We start from the raw sequence: 17,695 nt of genomic DNA, 5'->3' as shown, positions 1-17,695 counted from the left end.
AAAACCCAAACTCATCATTATCTGGATCCATGGCACAACAGAATGAAATAAGACATTTTGCAAAAAAGACCTATCATCTTCCTTCCCCAAGTATTTGTGCCCTACAGCATTTGTACACAATTCTTTGTCAGGAGATAAATCTGTTCTATTGGTTTATGTGCAGATTATTCAAGACCTCTAGACTAAAAGGAATGTTTACTGAAATGCTACAATACGGTCACCACAATCCAACAGTAATGATACCCTTGCTCCAGTTCAGACATCTACCCCACAGACAAGTCCTGAGACCCTCAGCCCTGGCATCATTTCAACCAAGACATGGGAGAACAAGATGTTTTCTCTGGCCCCAATACATAACACACCCCATAAGAAACACTCTGGGGTTTAAAATATGTTCCTCTCTTTATGCAGTCTGTCATTAGCAAAGCAAAGAGCAGCTATGGTATTATCTAAAGAACCCTGCTTAAAAAAAAAAAAAAAAGAAAAAAAGAAAAGAAAGGTAGAAGTAAAAATGTATTTGCTTAAATATTTCTGCCACTCAGATTTCTTATTCATACTTCCAGGTATTTTCAACAATGTTCAGTCCTCTGCTCCCATACAGCAACTCTCAGAACACAGAGTGTGTCTTTCATTTGCCAAAAAAATGTAAAGGGAGAGATGGACACAGTTCACCTAACTAGGCAGCAAAAGATAATCTGGAGCTGTTAGCTCATCTCACAACTCTGGTTATTATTTACTTAGATCAGTGGGGTCTGGAGATTATTACCATTACAGTCTCTTGTTCACCTCAGGCACACATTCTCATCAACTCTTGTTATAGTCAAATAAGTGGCTTGAGACAGTTCCCCCAAAATTCATTGTTTTCAAATCAGTGTCTGTATAGTCAGAGCTCCTGCATGAGCACTCACAGGATTGCTGCAGGAGCCATGCTGTTATTTTGCTGGTTGTGTGTCAGAATTCCAGAGGTGTCCCAGTGGGCAAGGAGTGACTGTGTGGGACACCATGGGCACAGCTGAGCTGTTCAGTTGGCACATCCAGCCCCAGTGCCACCCCTGAGCCTGCTTCTCACTTTGGGCCTACTGGGTAATATTCTCCAGCCTTTACCTTGACCAAACACTCCTGTCCAATTACACAAAACAGTTGGAATGAGCCTTGAAGAGCACAATATAACCCAATACCTGGAGTCAACAAGGATCAACATCTCAGTGTGTGAGCAAAGCCCTGCATGTGCTGCATAAACGATGGCAAGAGCTGCCTCTTTTCCTCTCTAGGAGAGCAGAGCAGAGCAGAGCAGAGCAGAGCAGAGATCCTTTCCCCTGTGGGCTCTCTAGCTCACTCTTTTAATGGCTTTGCTTTGTGCCAAGTCCTATAAAACACAGCCCAGACTCACTGCAGTGTGTGAGGCTAGCTGTGTACATAAGTCACACAGCAGCTCATAAGTATTTTTGTTAGCTATGTAGAGAATGCCATGTTATTGCAAGGTAGGCACATTCATGATCATTAAAACACTTCCCTGTAATGGCCATAATTACATTGTGATATTCTGTTACACTTCTGAGCACACACCCATCTCAGAGTTAACATGCCTGAAGATATTTTCTGTAAGGCAGGTACACCTCAATGTTTAGATCAATAAAAGGACTCTTAAATTTGGTACTTGTGCCTTTTTATGCATGAAATTGTGCTGAGTTTCTCTCTCAATATATGTATAACCAAGAGAGCTAACAGAGTTGCTGGAATTTTAAGTACTGCATTCACTGAAGTTAACTTATGGAAGTCAAAACTATGCAGCACCAGGGAAAAAAAAATCAGATTCTGAGAATCTCAAATCATAAGATCCTTGTATTAAGATTCTGCTAGAAAAATGCAGTTGTGAGAACAGAATGAAGCTCCTTCCTAAGAAAACAACTGGCACAAAAGAGTAGGAATATTTAGTAAGATATTTCTGTCTCCAACTCAGGAGTAGCCTGTTCCTGGAGTCACAATATTTCACTGTAAATATTAAGGAACAGCCTAGATGCCAACACACAACTGTCCACATTAAGTAGAAATGCAAGGGCATGAGATAATGATGTGAAGGTGAGGAAGTCAAACCCCCAAGAACAGGCAGGAGACTGCACTCAATTACAAGAAAAGTGCAGCAGCACAGTGAGAGGAGTAGGAAAGGCTGGCTTTGACCCTCCCAACTAGAGGGAGAACACATAAGAGAGGAAATAAATCTTCCAAATGCCATGCAGGGAAATCATTGATTCAAAGCAGTGTTTGTTTTTATGTAACACAGTGCACACATAAGCAAGATGGTTTAAAGGAAAGCTGGGGTGATTAGTAGGAATGAACATCAGGAAGGAAACTGAGTTTGTAACCCCTCTGATCTGGCTTTCCTGGCTTGCCTGACTCACCTTTCCCAAGTACAATAGTTCAGAGCCAGCTGAACATGCCAGCAGTAGACTTTGGACTCCCCTCCTAACCATGACTGGTGTCACACTCTAGAATTGTTTTTTGTCTTTTTGAGCTCAAGGTCAATCCAGGAAGCTTAAATCACCCATCATATTAGAAGCCCTTTCTCACTTAGAGAGTCACCCACAAGTCTGAGTGAGGGGTAGTGCCAGGAAGGGACTTGCAGCTCCCCAGGCACCCAGACTCCAAATTCCCCAAAGGCTCTTGCCCACTCCGACTCCAAAAGCCACATACTGAAACAATATGACATGAAATGGTACAATATGATTTGGTAAGCAAAGGGTGAAGGGGATAAAGGTGAGGATAAGTGAGGACAAAAGCCTGAAGGAAAATGTAGAGGGGAGGTTTATCCTTTCATCTCTCAGCTTTGTTTCACCCTGTATGTAGCATGGAAATAATCATGTCCATGACAGGCAAAGCTGCTGGGAGGATGCACATTCTGTTCCATGGCAGCTTTCAAGATTTGACAGTTTTATTTCACAGTGAGCAGGAAAGGGTCCAAAGCCCTGTGAGACCTATAATGAAAAAAGCAGTGTCAAAGCATTCAGTTGCTGATCAAAACTTGCACATTTCAGCTCTGGACCATGTGAAAATGCAGTCTTCCTGTAGGGCTTGCCTTTCCTGTAGGACCCTGAGAATTAAATTCCTGGCCTCTTTATTCACAGTAAAGCTTTGTTGTTTTTTTTTTTCCCTGTAGTGTACAATAATCTGTCAGAAGAGGAACCCAAATCTTTTTCTTGGCATCCCATGGTAACCTAAAAAGTTCTTCTTTGAGCTGTTTTCCCTTCCCCATAGCACAGGTTTCCCTCCATGGTGTACTATTCAGCATTTCTTGCTTAGCTGATGTTATTTGTACAAGAGTCTCTGAACAGAGCCTGGATTGACACAGGGACATGTTTCTCAGCACCCATGTGCATTTACTTTTCCATTTTCTCTGTGCCTCTGGCAGTTGGTGCAGCAGGCAGAATATCCCTGTCCATGGGGTAGCACCAGTGCTTTGAAATAGGAATCACACCCACAGGCTCACAGTGGGAATTGACCTCTCAGCTGCTGGAAACCTTGAAGCCTTTTTGTGTCCACTTTGGAGCAAAGGAGGGAATTACAAAGTCTCAGCAGTGCAAGCAACACAGTTGATTCCTCAGAAATGTGCAAATCTTGATTAGGAAATTAAAAACTTAAATAATGCTCCCAAAGTTAACAGGCTTAGGCTAGTTTGCAAATCATAAATATTCTTGGAGAGTCATCAGCATCTTTCAAAAGCACAAGAAGTTTTGCTTTGTTAGGATTGCTGTTGCACACATATTGCAAAGCATCAAAAAGAAAGTAGCCTGGCATGGTTTCTTAGAGCTGAATTATCTACATGAAAGGCTTGTGAAATTAGATCCTTTCTCCATAATCAAAAGACTTTTTACAATGATATGAAACAAAATGCTTTCATGGAGAGTATAAGTCATTCCTGTGTTTTATCTTTATACCCCATTCCTTTAATCTCATGGCATGATGTGGACCTCAGTTGAATCTAGAAGCCTTTTAGCTCTGCAGAAGCACTGCCTGGAAAAAGTATATATCTGTGATGTTATGAACATAAGAAAAAGAAAGAGATATACTGGTTTAGAACTCTCCACTCCTTTGACCATTTTCTTTATTTCACTACTATTTTGTCTCAATTTCCAGACATTACTAGTGGTGTAACACAGTACAGAAATATAACTTGAACCTTTGTTAGTTGAAATAAAAACTTGGGTTTATTATCTGTAATCCCTTGGTATAATTCCAAAATTATAGCACTGAGTAGATGTACAGCTGAAGGTAAATGGTTGTCATTATTAGAGCACCCTTTTGATCATCATTTGATCTCAGTCCAAATCATGTATAAAAAATGTAGCAAACAGTAAAGAATATCAACCTAGAGCATTTGGTTTTCTATGAATTAACATGATCAGGAATCAGAGAAAGTTTACTTATAGGAACCTTTCAGGCCTTCATTTATTCTTATTTGTATCAGATTTGTAGGACTTTGGATCAACTTGGTTTGCATTTTTTAGTATTTTCCTCCTCCTCACACACCTTTGCCAGTTTCTGTCTTATTTTTCAGTGGTCCTGGTGCTGCTTAGCTCCCAGACAATCTGAATGGGAGCAAGTTCAAGCCATAAACTAGGAAAAGGAATTTGACCATCAAAACACTGAACTATCTTAAGTGAAATCTCTTCAGAAGAAGAGGGCACTGGATGCCCAGAACATTCCATTTTTCCAGTCACAGGCTGCAGTGGTTTTAAATAGAGACTGCACATGGATTTAGTGTTGTGGCCTTCAAAAAGCAATGCATGATGCAGTCTGTGCTCTGGAGAATTTTCCACTGCTGTGCAGTGTCTGAAAGTTTATTGTGTGGCTACTCAGAACTAGAGCAAGATTATTCTCTTTTTAAATGTAGTTCAATAATATATTGAAGTTTTTCTGAATCTTGGAAGCTGTCAGAAAAACTCTTCGTGCTTGGTCAAGCAAAACATTTTAAGTAGAATAGCTAAGATCTGTAGTATGATTATTCAGAAGTTTTGCTTTTATTTTAGTCTTTAGTCACAAGATCTGACAATTTACTACAGAAGATTTACTTGAGAATTAAACAGATACATTTGTGGTGACAAACAGTATATGAAAGCTTTTGCTAAACTGGGACATCCCTGTGCTGGAGTGCTGTGGTTTGGGAATTTTTAAATCATTTTTGAAACTTTCTAAAGAGCACAAAAGTCTGCTTTGTTCATCTTCTGCAGATTCACCAGAGCTGCACATATAGTTTGCACATTTGTCATCTTATTTATGACGACTTCAAACATTTTTTTAACATCTATTGAATCATATAGTGAGTTATGGCTCTGGTGAATTACCCAGAAGTCATGCCTCTGAATATATAAAAGATCAGGATGGAATGTCTTCTGTCTTATATGTTTCCAAGGGCAATTGCTCATTAGCTGTTTTCAGATCTGGTCTGCAGGTATTTGCATTTTAAGAAAGTGAGCAGTCTTTTCAATGGGCCACCATCAGTCTTCATGTCAGCTGCAGCAAGCAACATTTCCCTGCATTGTTTTGTGGTGATAACTGAAGGGAACACTTGGGACTGCATTTATTTAAAATTGTATTATTTCTGAAAGAATGATGACAACTGGCTTGGGTGCAGCCTGCCCAGCTTCATGATGCTCAGAATGTTAAAAATTTCATTCACATTGCTGTAATGGAGAATGTTTGGTAGAACAGAAAGAGGTTGCTATATTCTCTGTAAGCAAAGGTGAAGGCACCAAAAAAAAAAATTCCCTGGTCCATAAGACAGTGATGGGTGTTCAGCCAAAGGCAATTATAAACCTTCCCTCAAGAATGGCTCTTCAAATGCTGGGATATTTCTGCCCACTCTCTCTACTGTGGATGAAATATCCCCTGAGTAGCTGAGCCATGGACTGATTACTAACAGAGGAAAGTAATTTTCCCATCCTAGCACTTTCACAGGTATAAGAAGTAGTTTCTAAATGTTTCTGTTCATTTTCCACTTAATTTTCTTCTGTCAGAAACAGAAGCTCAACACAGTTTGAAATTTCAACATTTAATTCAACCTGTTTTGAAAAGCTGTTATCACCTGTTTAATGGGTTTTACTACAGAAGATCTCTTAAACAGGCAAAGAGGGACTATTAACACTGAACATAAAGATTGCTTTTCATTCCCCCAGTAGTAAGATTCACTTCAACCTCCTATTTTTGACTTCCTGACACAGCATTTCATATGTTGGTTTATCTTCTAGGAATAGAAGATACTTAATGGTTACTAAGCTTCCCTTCAAGGAGAATAAAAAAATTAATTGGGGCTGAGCTAAAATATAAAGACATTTGTATTTAAAGAGTCCAATTTGGTCTTAAGACTCCAATAGTGACTAATTAATCCTCAGTTAGAGGCAATTGTTAACAGTGAGTTTTGCCTTACATTCTCCACACAAAAGAAAACTTTCAGTACTTATATATTGATAATCAGCTCCTATTGTGCTCCAAAATAACACTACTTTGTTGAAATTTTGCTTGCTATTCTCAGAATAGTCCATGGTTACTGCACAGGAGGAGTATGTGCAGAGTGACAGTTCTGTCACTGGGTGATGAGGGTCCTAAAACCCTCAGCTCAGGGTCAGTGGGCTTTAGGTCAGCCCCAACGGCCTGGGATTTATCAGTGAGTATTTCATGTGCCATTAATTCTGTGTTGGGTGCAAGGAAAGGTCAGGCCCCAAAGCAGCAAATAATTAAGCAACTGAAACACTAATATCTGCTTCAACACATCAGCTCTAGTACCAGTGGGGGAATTACAGTTCACTTCAGTGTGAAGAGAATGGAATCCCACCTTCTCCTTCAGTAACCCACCTTCCTGAGAGAGAGCAGTAAACAAACTGAGGATTTGCTACATTGCAGTGTCTTTTGAGATTTTATAAAACTACTTTTTCCTTGGCACAATGTCCTGCCATGTCTCCTCTGAACCCCAGCCTGTGTTTTTGTATGACCTAGGAGGGGCTGATGGTGGCCTTTGTGGCCTCACAGCAGGTGCCTTGTGGCAGACAGGCAGCTGGAACCTGGAAGCTGCAGCTCACCTGTTACCTACTCCAGGGGGCATCGTTTGCACTGATCTGAATTAAGTTTGTACACTTCCCACTGAAATGGTGCAATGTTAGTTACATCAACTATCATTGCTTCTGCTGTTGAAGAAGGCTATAGATCTAATTTTCTATAAATTTATTTTCATAACCTTTGTAAACCCAAACACTTAAAATAGTAATTGTGAATGCTACAACGTGGACAGAACATCTAAAGCACCTTAACAGCCACTGTGATGTCTTTGGCTGAGTCAAGCACATTCTTGACAGAAGCATCAACTCTACCTTCTCTTCCCTATTAAAATAAAAATAAAATAGTTTTAGCAGTGGAGGCACATCCAGAGATTAAACTCAAACTCTTGTGTTTACTTGAGATGTCTCAGTGAATTAATCATCTCACTTTGTTAATTAACCTTGCTAGTACCATTAAATAACAATGTGGTTTCTGTTCATCCATGGAACCAAGGCTGCTTGGTACTTATTTGACTACAAAGGCTCCAGCAATGACTCCCCAGAGCTGTTTTATGAGAGGGACTGTGAAAGAGTCTAATCTTAGCAAGGTGATTTATATTGGTCTGTTTACCATTGCTAATTTCAAGGTCAATAAAGCAAAGCAAAGAAACTTGAGTCTGGACTCAGAAAACAGATTAGGAAAACAAAGAGCTAAACCTTCTTGTGTTCTTGAAGCATTTGTTCCCTAACTTAGTGAGACTCAAGTACTCTTGTGAGCTCTTTTGTTCTCAGCAACATATGAAAACACTAAATTGTGAAATATTGCTCTTCTTTCCCTGTTCAGCTCCTTCTTACAAACCCAGAAAAAAGGCATAATTAATCAAGTACCAGCTTTTTTACCCAGAACCCATTATTATTTTTATGAATAATTGCTCTCCTATAAGTTTTTTGTTAGGTATCAGAATCTACTGGGTAGGACTCAAACAAGGGGAGTGGTTTTCCCTTTAAATACAGCCTCAGAAAAAAGAAATGCCTAAGCCCACATGCTTTGAACCAAAGCTTTCCAAAGAGCATCCTCGGGTGCAGGCTCAGGAGGATGCCCATCTTTAGCAGGTTTGAGACTGGGATGCCAGGAGAAAACAGGTGTCACAATGAAAATGTCTGCAAACTGTTACACTACTTCAGTCTCCACAGAAATGGGACAACAATTCCTACTGTTATTGTAAGACTCTTGCTACTCTTAAACAGAGCATTGATCACAGCATCAATGGCCCTGTTGATATCTTGCCTTCCAACCAAATACTGGAGCTGCAGCTCAGATCAAATCAGAAACAAGCTCCAGCTTGCTTGGCTGGTGTTGTGTTGTGTCTGTATAAGCTGGACTGTTCTGTTCCCCCTGTCATGCAATGGTTCTGCCCTGGTCCTCCCTTCCCTCCTTTATGCTGCCAGTTATCCCAGCTCCTCCCCAGTTGCCCTGGAGATTATTGTACCCTTGCTCAAATCCCTGCCCGGTGCCCTGTCCGTCACTCTACGCTCCCACCCTTCTCTCTAGAACTCTCTAGAAACTTCAGCTAGAGCGTCGAGTGATTGGCTCGGGGGCTGGGGCCCCACCCTCAACTTATCCCCATTGGTGTTCTCCCTAAGTCAATCTTTTGTATCCCACTCCTCTCTGAAACCCCATTCATCCAAGGACTGACTCCTCCCTTGTTTCCCTCCCTCCTTATGAGCTGTTGCAACTTCCCCCTCTATTTCTCTTTGGCTGTTGGTTCCCCTGGGGCCCAATAAACCTGGACTCACCCCAGCTGGAGAGCGCTCTCCGATTCCTGCTGACTGTAGCCACAAGCCAAGCCGTGTCCTACCACAATTTGGCGCTGCTGTCACAGCACAGAGCGTTTGCCTTAGGGGCTGTCCCGAACCACAGAGACTGGGACAGTGCCCCCGTAGTGCCAGCGGTGCTGGACAGCCAGCCAGGATGTCCCAGAAGGACAATCAATCCTTCTCCAGCTGGACCGCTTCAGGGTGGGACTGTACCCATCCTGAAAGAGCAGCATCCTGATTAGGTCTGGAATTTAGCGTCATCTTCCTCCTCAAGAAGAAACCATGGCATTTGTATCAGAATGTTCTGTTTTGCACCTTTCTGTGTTTTCAAGGTAAGGCTTATTACCAATGGTTTTGCATTTCCCTGTTGAAGATTTAGGTTTTTAGATTTTCTTCATTTTCACATGGCTGGAGAGCCTCTAAGTAATTATTTTTGAAAGAAGCTTTTCTGCTTCACCTCATTTTAATGGACTTTTTTTTAGCAAAAATAAAAAGAATATTAAAATAAAGAGAGCAAATAGTGGGGATCCAATCTGTCTCATTTTTAAAACAGGCCAGAGGAGGCCATAAGTACTTACATCTGTACCCCTTCCTCCCTGGCCAAATCAGCTGAAAACCACAGAAAAGGAAAGGAAAAAATAAAAGGAATGATTGGTAGGAAATCCATTAATCTATTTTAAGAGAGGAAAAGATTGGGTAACATTGAATAGTCAACAAAACAAAAGTCAAATTGAAACGATTCTCTTGAGGTTCTATTGAGAAGTTTGCTCGGGATAATCCTCCTCAACGACCCATCTTACTCTGCAAATACAGAGAGGCTTCCTCTCCTCCTGTATCAGTGTGATGCATCTACAGCTGCCACAGCCCTGACTGCAACAGAATTCCTTGGGCCTGCTCTGTGTTAATGCCAAGGGATTCAGGTGCTGGTAGAATCCAGCAGAGAGAAGAGGGCAGGATACCCAATTCTCAAATAATCTTTGCTGAAGGAACAACAACAAGGTCATTTCAATAAGCTAGAAGAGCCATTAATATCTTGGCACCATGATATTTCCTAGCAAGTCAGAAGGCAAGCTTAAAGTAGGGATTATCTGGAACCAGTTGAACTGAAACTGTGTCTTTTTATTACCTCCACGACAGGACTTCCTGCTCGGCACAGATGGCTTTGTCAGTCCCTCTCTAACAGAGCTTTTCTTCCAGCTCTGCAGCAACCCATCTGCCAGGGTTATTATTCTTTTGTCACAAAGGAAATAATGTTTCTTTCCCAGGCACAGCCACGGATAACTATTTTTTAAAGCCAGCTCCTCGTTTTTAATTACAATACATTTCCCAACCTAACACCCCAGAAAGGCTGCAAGAGTAATGAAAGATAATGCAGCTTTATACACAGTGACTGTAAATACACATTATTCATTCAGTCTGAAGAAGCAAACAAGAGTCCAAAACGTTACCTTGAAAAGCAAACAATGGCTCTTTTTAATAAATAGATCTCTTCTTCAGCAAGGAATATTATGTTTATTAGAAAATCATAGTTCTTGGGTAAAAAAGAACATCCCCAGCAATTATTTTCCTTCAATATTTTAGCTGTATTACAGACTCATAAGAAAATATTTGAATAATTTAATGAGAATTTTTTCACATGATGTACTTAGATTTCAAAAAGAGCATCAAATAATATAGCAGCAAAGTCAAAATAACATCATACAGCACCATCTGGAACATCAAATTACTGTATTTGAAAGCTTTGACTAAAACTATTTGCTACCTGCTGCAATCTGCAGAAAATACCACAAAAAATGATCCAGTTAGAGGAAGGTCATCACACAGACCTCATTCCAGGGATAAGCCTGCTGCAGTTTAGAAATGCACATTTCTGCTTCCTACTGAAAAAGGTACCCTGTTGGGAAGCTAGAGGAAGATAAAATAGGTACAGCTGTTTGTTTGAACAATCTTGAACTGGGGAGCTATAGAAAGTACATATTTGCTCTGCCACCATGAAGCCTGGAGCAGAAATCACATCAGCTCCTTTCCCAGCCTGGCTCTTTGCCCACACACAGCCTGCCCTGCAGGGATGCCCTGGAGCCAGCTTCAGCCAGGGACACTCTGGAACTGGAGCAGTGCCCAGGGGCACAACCAACTTTTAGTCATTCACAAACACTTATCTTGTATATTTAAGTTACTGTCCTGATTAGAGAGTGGTCATGGACTAAAGGTTGTGGAGCTGGATAGTCCCAAACCCAGCCCTCTCTAGTCCTTTACTATCAGGGTCCTTTCTGCCAGCAACAGGAAATGGAGACACTTTCCAATGAGGTCCAGCATCCAAATATCTACATTGATTAACTCCCTAAAGCAAGAGTGCAGAGAAAAATTCCAATATGATAGTGCACTGGGAAACAAGAAAGCTCGTGTGAAATAAAACACATTTCTTTAACTTTGGTACACAAGCAGGCAACCACAACATTCTAAATATCTTTCCAGTCGCTTGAATTTTCCATAAAGATCTTTTTATTCATAAGAATTAAGCCATAAACTTTCTAACTTTGACAATCTCAGCTGAGACACATCCCTTGGGCAGGATGAAAGAATAACCATGACCCAGTATTTCCTGCAGAAAGTAATTCTGCCTGGTGCTATCTGCTGCTCAAGCATTGTCCTCATTGGACAGCTGGAAATGTCCCTTCAGATCCCAGCTATACATCAAACACCTCTGAGGGCAGCTTGCTCAGTTGGATGGAAAATGGATCATGACCTGAACACTCCCTTGGAGTGCATCCCCCTGTACAGCAGAGCAGGGCTCCACAGCACTCCAGTGCTGCCAAGGGCAGCTGGGGAATGCATTACTCTTGCAAAAGAAAGCAATCTCTAGTGCTCCAGTCAGCTTTATCAAGCTATTTATAAAGTAACTTGATAAAACAGTTAAAACACTGATATAAAATATTTTGCAGTGACTCCAGTGTTTTGGATCAACAAGGGTAAATCTCCATGACAAAAAAATTAGAGGCCATCCTTGCTGGAATCTGTACTTCTACTTCATCCCATTTGCCTTGATGTCACTCCTTGTGACTTGTCTTCCTAGAATAGCTATATGAGCTAAAATCTCACTGTTTGGGGGAGAAAATACCAAGTTTTACATACTAGAGGGTTTTATAAATAAAGATATTGCAGCCTTGTGCAACACTGTCATGTCCACTCTGTGTGAAAACTGTATGTCTTTGTCTACTGCTTTTGAATATTATATTTTAATTCAAAATTCTATTTGAATCAGAGCTTAATCAGACTATGATACTTGTATCAGCATGCTCTCCCTTATGAACTCCTCTGCAATCCCTGGTTTATTACATTGGTTGAGCTCCTTATTTTTTAATATGTTTGAGGAGGACAGGACTTCCCCACTTTAAAGGCAAGGTAAGATTGAGAGTGAGTGAGACCCTAGGAGTCACTATTAAAGTGTTTGCATTTGCCAAGAGAGGAGCCTGGTAGGGATTTTCACAAGTATTTAACAAAGTCCTTTCATTCCCAGTGGATTTAAAATCCATTTCTCTAGAGACATTTGTGCAGGGGATGATGTGAGCCCTCTCTTTCCCCAGGCCAGCAAGCCCTGAGGAGGTCAGGCAGGTCTGAGCAGAGCACTGAGCTCCTGCCGAGAGCCTCCATGGATCTGCTCAGGCTCAGCCTGCAGTCTGCCTCTGCCAGACAGCTCATTATGGTAGCTCAGAGTATTTGGGTCTGTCTAAAGCCTTTCTTGGGAGATGCTCCCTAAATCCTTGTCACTGAGCCAACCTGTAACTCTGAATTCACAAGTGAGGCTGTCGCTGCTGAAAACCCAGAGAAATTTCTGTAGACTGCAACATGTGTAGAATAACTTGACCCTTGGGTCTTCTACCTCTAAGTAGTAGCAAGACCTTAATGTGCCAGAGTGGTTTAATGTCAGATTTTAGTGATCTATTAAAAAAGGGGAAATATATTTTGCAAAATTGAAATCCACATTTAGTTTAGACATGGTTCTTATGTACAGTATCTCATGACCTGGGAGAAGACCTTTCCTCTAACCCAGTCATTGAAACAACACAGCTGACTGCAGAAAATTACTAATTTATTTCACTCTAATAATTTAGAGCAATACCTTTTTAAGTTGTTTTTTTTTTTCCTACATTTGCACAGTGTATGCTGCTAAGGTTTTCCCATGGATAAGGTGGGCTGTTCTCTGACATTACAATTGAACCTATTGAACCTGTCTGCTCAGTCCTTTCTTCTTTCGTCACACAGGGACAGCTGAACAGACCAAGAAACCTGTCCCTTAACAACAGGGTGACCCTTCAATTGGCTGGTGGAGCTGAAGGTTCCAAAAGCAGAGACCTGTTCTCCTGGGGGAGTTTATTATGTGAAAGAAAGGTTATGCATGGTAAATTCCACCAGCAGAGAAAGAGCCCTTTGCACACACAAAAGGAGCCAGTCTTTGGAAATGTATAGCTCCATTTAAAAATAAATTAAAAAAAGCTCTTAGAGATATCGAGTACTCTGTGTGTGGAGATAAAGGTATTAACTTTCTGGACTATTTTTTGACAAAGGAGGAGTTCTACTTTTGTCTTTGCAGAGACACTCTATCCCTCGGAGACTCAAGAAAAAAAATGAGTGTGACAAGCAGTGGAACTTTTTTCCTTTTTTTCCTTCTGATGAAGTCTTCAGGGATTCACAACAGAGATTCAAATAAAAAGTGCTGAGAGCTTCCTGTGGGATGGCCAAACAGAAAACTGTGAGTGAGGCTGCTCAGCACTTTGCTGCTTCCCAAGAGCTTTTCTCTCTTCAGGCCAGCACACTGTTTTACTAAAAGCCCATCCTATTAAAGTGAGGGATTGTGCACATACACATCCACAGATCCCACTGCACCAGGAGGGAGACTGAGGAATCTCCTTGAATTTGCAAGAATTGCACAAACTCAAATTAATGTCTGCAACTGCTGCGCTGCAACTTTTGGTTTCCTTACATCCTAAAGAACAATCAGGTCTTTCAGCCTTCAAATTTCCTCAGTTTTCAAAAAAAGGAATCAAATTTAACACCATCCTTAGCCATTCTTGACACAACAAGAATTCTGATGCCTCATCAAAACCCTTGATTCCATCTGCCACCGATGGATGTGAAATTACATTAACCTTTCTGGATTTACTATTTACCTGCACAGTGATTTACGATGCAAAGATGTATTTTAGCATTTAATTTACCTGGTGCTGCTAAAGTCCAGTTTACTCAGTAATGACATCTCTTCCTTCTTTCCCTACACATAGGAACAGTTACAAGGCTTATTTTTGTTACTACAGACAAAACCCAACTCACATTTCAAACACAACAGCACAGGAAGGTGTTTTGTCTCAGCATGCAACAGCTTCTGTAGCCATCTATTCAGCACTGATTTTTTGTTGAAATCCTTACTGTTATTGAAAAGTAGAGACCATACCAAATGATCAGAGGTTGGTCCCTTTTCAAGCAATATTTTCCTGTCTTTGCCACACATGTGCCCATGGAAGGGGCATGAGTCACAGAGAGGGATGAGTCAATCAGACTCACTGCTGACCTGCAGCTAAAGGCTTCAGAGTCCTCTAAAGGACACCTGGAAAACAGCACAGAATAAAAGCCCAGCAGACTTTTCAGTGGGAAGAGAGCTTTGGGAGTATGAGAAACCTTTATTGGAAATTGTCAGTGTGAGCAGACACTGGTTGCCAAGGTTCCAGTTTGCCCTTAGGCTGATTTCTTAGAATCATAGAATGATTTGTAAGGGAAGGGACCTTGATGATCATTTAGATCCAAGCCTCTGCCCTGGGCAGGGACAGCTTTCACCAGATAAGGTTGTTCCAAGCCCCATCCAACCTGGCCTTGGACACTTCCAGGGATGGGGCAGCCACAGCTTCTCTGGGCAACCTGTGCCAGGCCCTCACCACCCTCACAGGGAAGAATTTCTTCCTAATATCTAATCTAACCCTGCCCTCTGTTAGTCTGAAGCCATTTTACCTTCTATCACTCCATGCCCTTGTCTCAGCCAGCCTTTGTTTCGTGTCTGTGCTGCTGTACAGGGTGGCCTCAAGGTGAATAAGTCACCTGCAGCCTCCCAAGAAGCTGTGGTGAATGGGATTTGTGGGGGAGAGAGAAGAGGACTCTTCATTTGCAACCAGCTGTTTAGGAATACTCAGGTGTTAATCTAAAGCACAGTTTGGCCTCTGAGAGTAAGACACAAATATCTTTAGAAAAGAAAAAGCAGCTTTGCACAGTCTCTCAGAAAAGCACAGTATAGTTTTCAAATTCTCAGTTCTTAAAACATTTCTTATGCTTCAAAGTACTTTCCTTTAAAGATTCTCAACTCCCCTGAGAACCTTAGCTGTCATTATTTTTAAATGCAAATTTCTATCTTCTAAACTACTTAGATTCCCTGAACCCCATACCAGTAACATCTAATACCTCAGAAAACCAAAAAGTAACCCAATTGAAACTAATTTTAATGGTTTTTTTAATGTCCAAATATCTTGCTGTTCTGGGGAGCTTGATTCTCAAATTCTTTTAGAAACTATTTTTTGTATGGCTTAACCCATAACAAGGACAAGGGGAGAGAGTTATTCAGAGTAAGAGGGACAGGTGCTGGACTGAAGGAGGGCAAGGAGCATCCTCATGGCAGCCTGGATGAAGAAGCTGGGCCAGGGAGCTGAAATGACCTTTCTGCTATGCAAGAGACCAATGTCAGCCTCATTAACAGAGTCCCCAGATCTGGTGCCCTCTCTAATCATCCCTGTTGCTTCCTCTAGAATACTCCCTACAGGAAAATATTCCAATAGCACTCAGGGCCTCACAGGATAAAAATCTTTTCTCTTGAACGCTATTATTTAGCACTAATCTTCAGAGGAAAACAGATGATTGGAAGAAGTTGTTGATAATTCTGGCATTACAAATTAAAGGGCAGTGGCAGGGAGATAACCCACATGTTTCTTTTCCCCTTACATCAGCTCCCAATTGATGCAGGTACATTAACACCAGCAGAGCTACTCCTGGTTTACTCCAGTACAGCTGAGCAAGAGCTCCTGCCTTACCTTTCTTAGACCTGCAAAACCATTTTTGGGATCTTGGCTGTAGAACTTCTGGGTGGAAATAGCCTTTGGTCATTATAAGATCAGGAAATTAAACCTGAGGAAGCTTAGTGATGCCTCCAGCTGACAGCCCTTCAGAAGGTGTTTTACTGAAGGCAGCTGAGGAGTCTGCATTTTAAACACAAAAAGGTTTAAAAAAGAAAACTAATGGGACAAGTAATGGATGTACTCTCAATTTAAGTATTACAAGGACTTTCTAGGAGATACAAACTCTATTTGAGACAAATGGGTTTGAAATTGTTAACATTTCAGGGAAGATGTGGCTGCAAGACAGCTTTCAACACAGGGGATCTGTCTCAACTGATTTATCTCCTTGTTTTGAAAAAGGATTTGGGGATGTAGGGCTGGGAACTCCAAGGCTTATTTATACATTTGAAGTAAATAATCAGTTTTCTTACTACCATGCTGAATCAGAATGCTGCATCTGATTGTCTGTATGAGAGGCCACACTGGTGCTGCTGCTGATGTAAGGAATTGGTCATTGTAAGCAGTCAGAAGCCAAAACAGTGAGGAAAATAATCTATTTCTTTCTTTGTCACACAAAATTATAAGATTACATATTACAACGGGTGATATTTCAATGGTTAGAATTAGTTTCTTTAAAAAAGGTCACAATATAAATCCAGCAGTGTGGAGGATTTGTGTTGACAGAGTATTCTACAACTTTTGAAGTGCTTTTCAACTTGGACTCCATTATCCTGCATCATTCATGAAGTGCTTTGAAGTGCTGGCTTACAGAAAAGATCACACATACCTGCAGAGGTCCAAGTTTTCCAAGCTGACTAAATTTTTTTGCATCCATGACTTCTGCTGAAGAAAAAATTAGTTTTCAAGCTAGAGGAGTATAATTTGGTAAGACATTATAAGGCTGTAAAATAACAGCAGCAGCCTTTAAATGCTAAATATTTGCAGAACTCCTAGCAAATATACTCTTCTGGCTACAGTGATTACCTGCCTACTGAAATGTTTGCATACTTGCCTGTATTTAGTATCACCCTTTGCTCAGTGTAATACAGTGTTAAATCATTTTCCAGTGTAATCTTGTAAAGGACAATTGCTGTTTGAGCCACAGCAGCTAAACCCAAGATTAATTACTGAAACCAAAAAAATGATAGGGAAGCCCAGGAAATAACTCCATGGGAAGTTGGCCATCACAGTGACTGTCTGCTGTTATCTTATTGCAAAAGTTCCATACCTAATTGGAGATTTCTCATGGGCATCTCCTCACAGCACTGACTCCTCCTCCTTCACACCACAACCAACAAACCCCAGCTCTCTTCTCTCCCAGCTCACCCACTCTTTTATAGCCCTCATCCTCACTGGGCACAGCTGTGTCCTGTTAAGGGCAGGCCTGTTCCTAATCTTTGGTGATCAGTGCAGCTGCAGCTCCTCAGGGGTGAGAATGCCTTCTGAACTATCTTGATTTTCTTACATTCTGTCCCCCCACAGCTGTCACATTTGTAACTGTGAGGGGCTGCAAGGTTGGCTTCAAGGTCAGATCCTCCCATTCCCAAAGAGGAAGGGTGAGGAGGGTCCTGCCTGCAGCTGGACAGGGCTTGGTGCAGCATCCAGGTGTCAGCACCATCACAGGAGTGAAATGGCAGACATGGGAGGAGGGCAAGAATGTCTGCACACATATGTTCTCCTTTCCAGAGCTGTCCAAGCATTGGTTTGTGTGTTCATTTGTGTTAATTGTCCCAAATCCAGCTTTAGTTGAAAGCCTGTTCT

This window comes from Agelaius tricolor, unplaced genomic scaffold (assembly GCF_023055355.1).
Source record: "Agelaius tricolor isolate 1412-34295 unplaced genomic scaffold, bAgeTri1.0.p SCAF_18, whole genome shotgun sequence".
In the NCBI taxonomy this organism is placed as follows: domain Eukaryota; kingdom Metazoa; phylum Chordata; class Aves; order Passeriformes; family Icteridae; genus Agelaius; species Agelaius tricolor.
The sequence above is the reverse complement of the archived record's forward strand: the minus strand, read 5'-3'. Positions refer to the sequence as shown.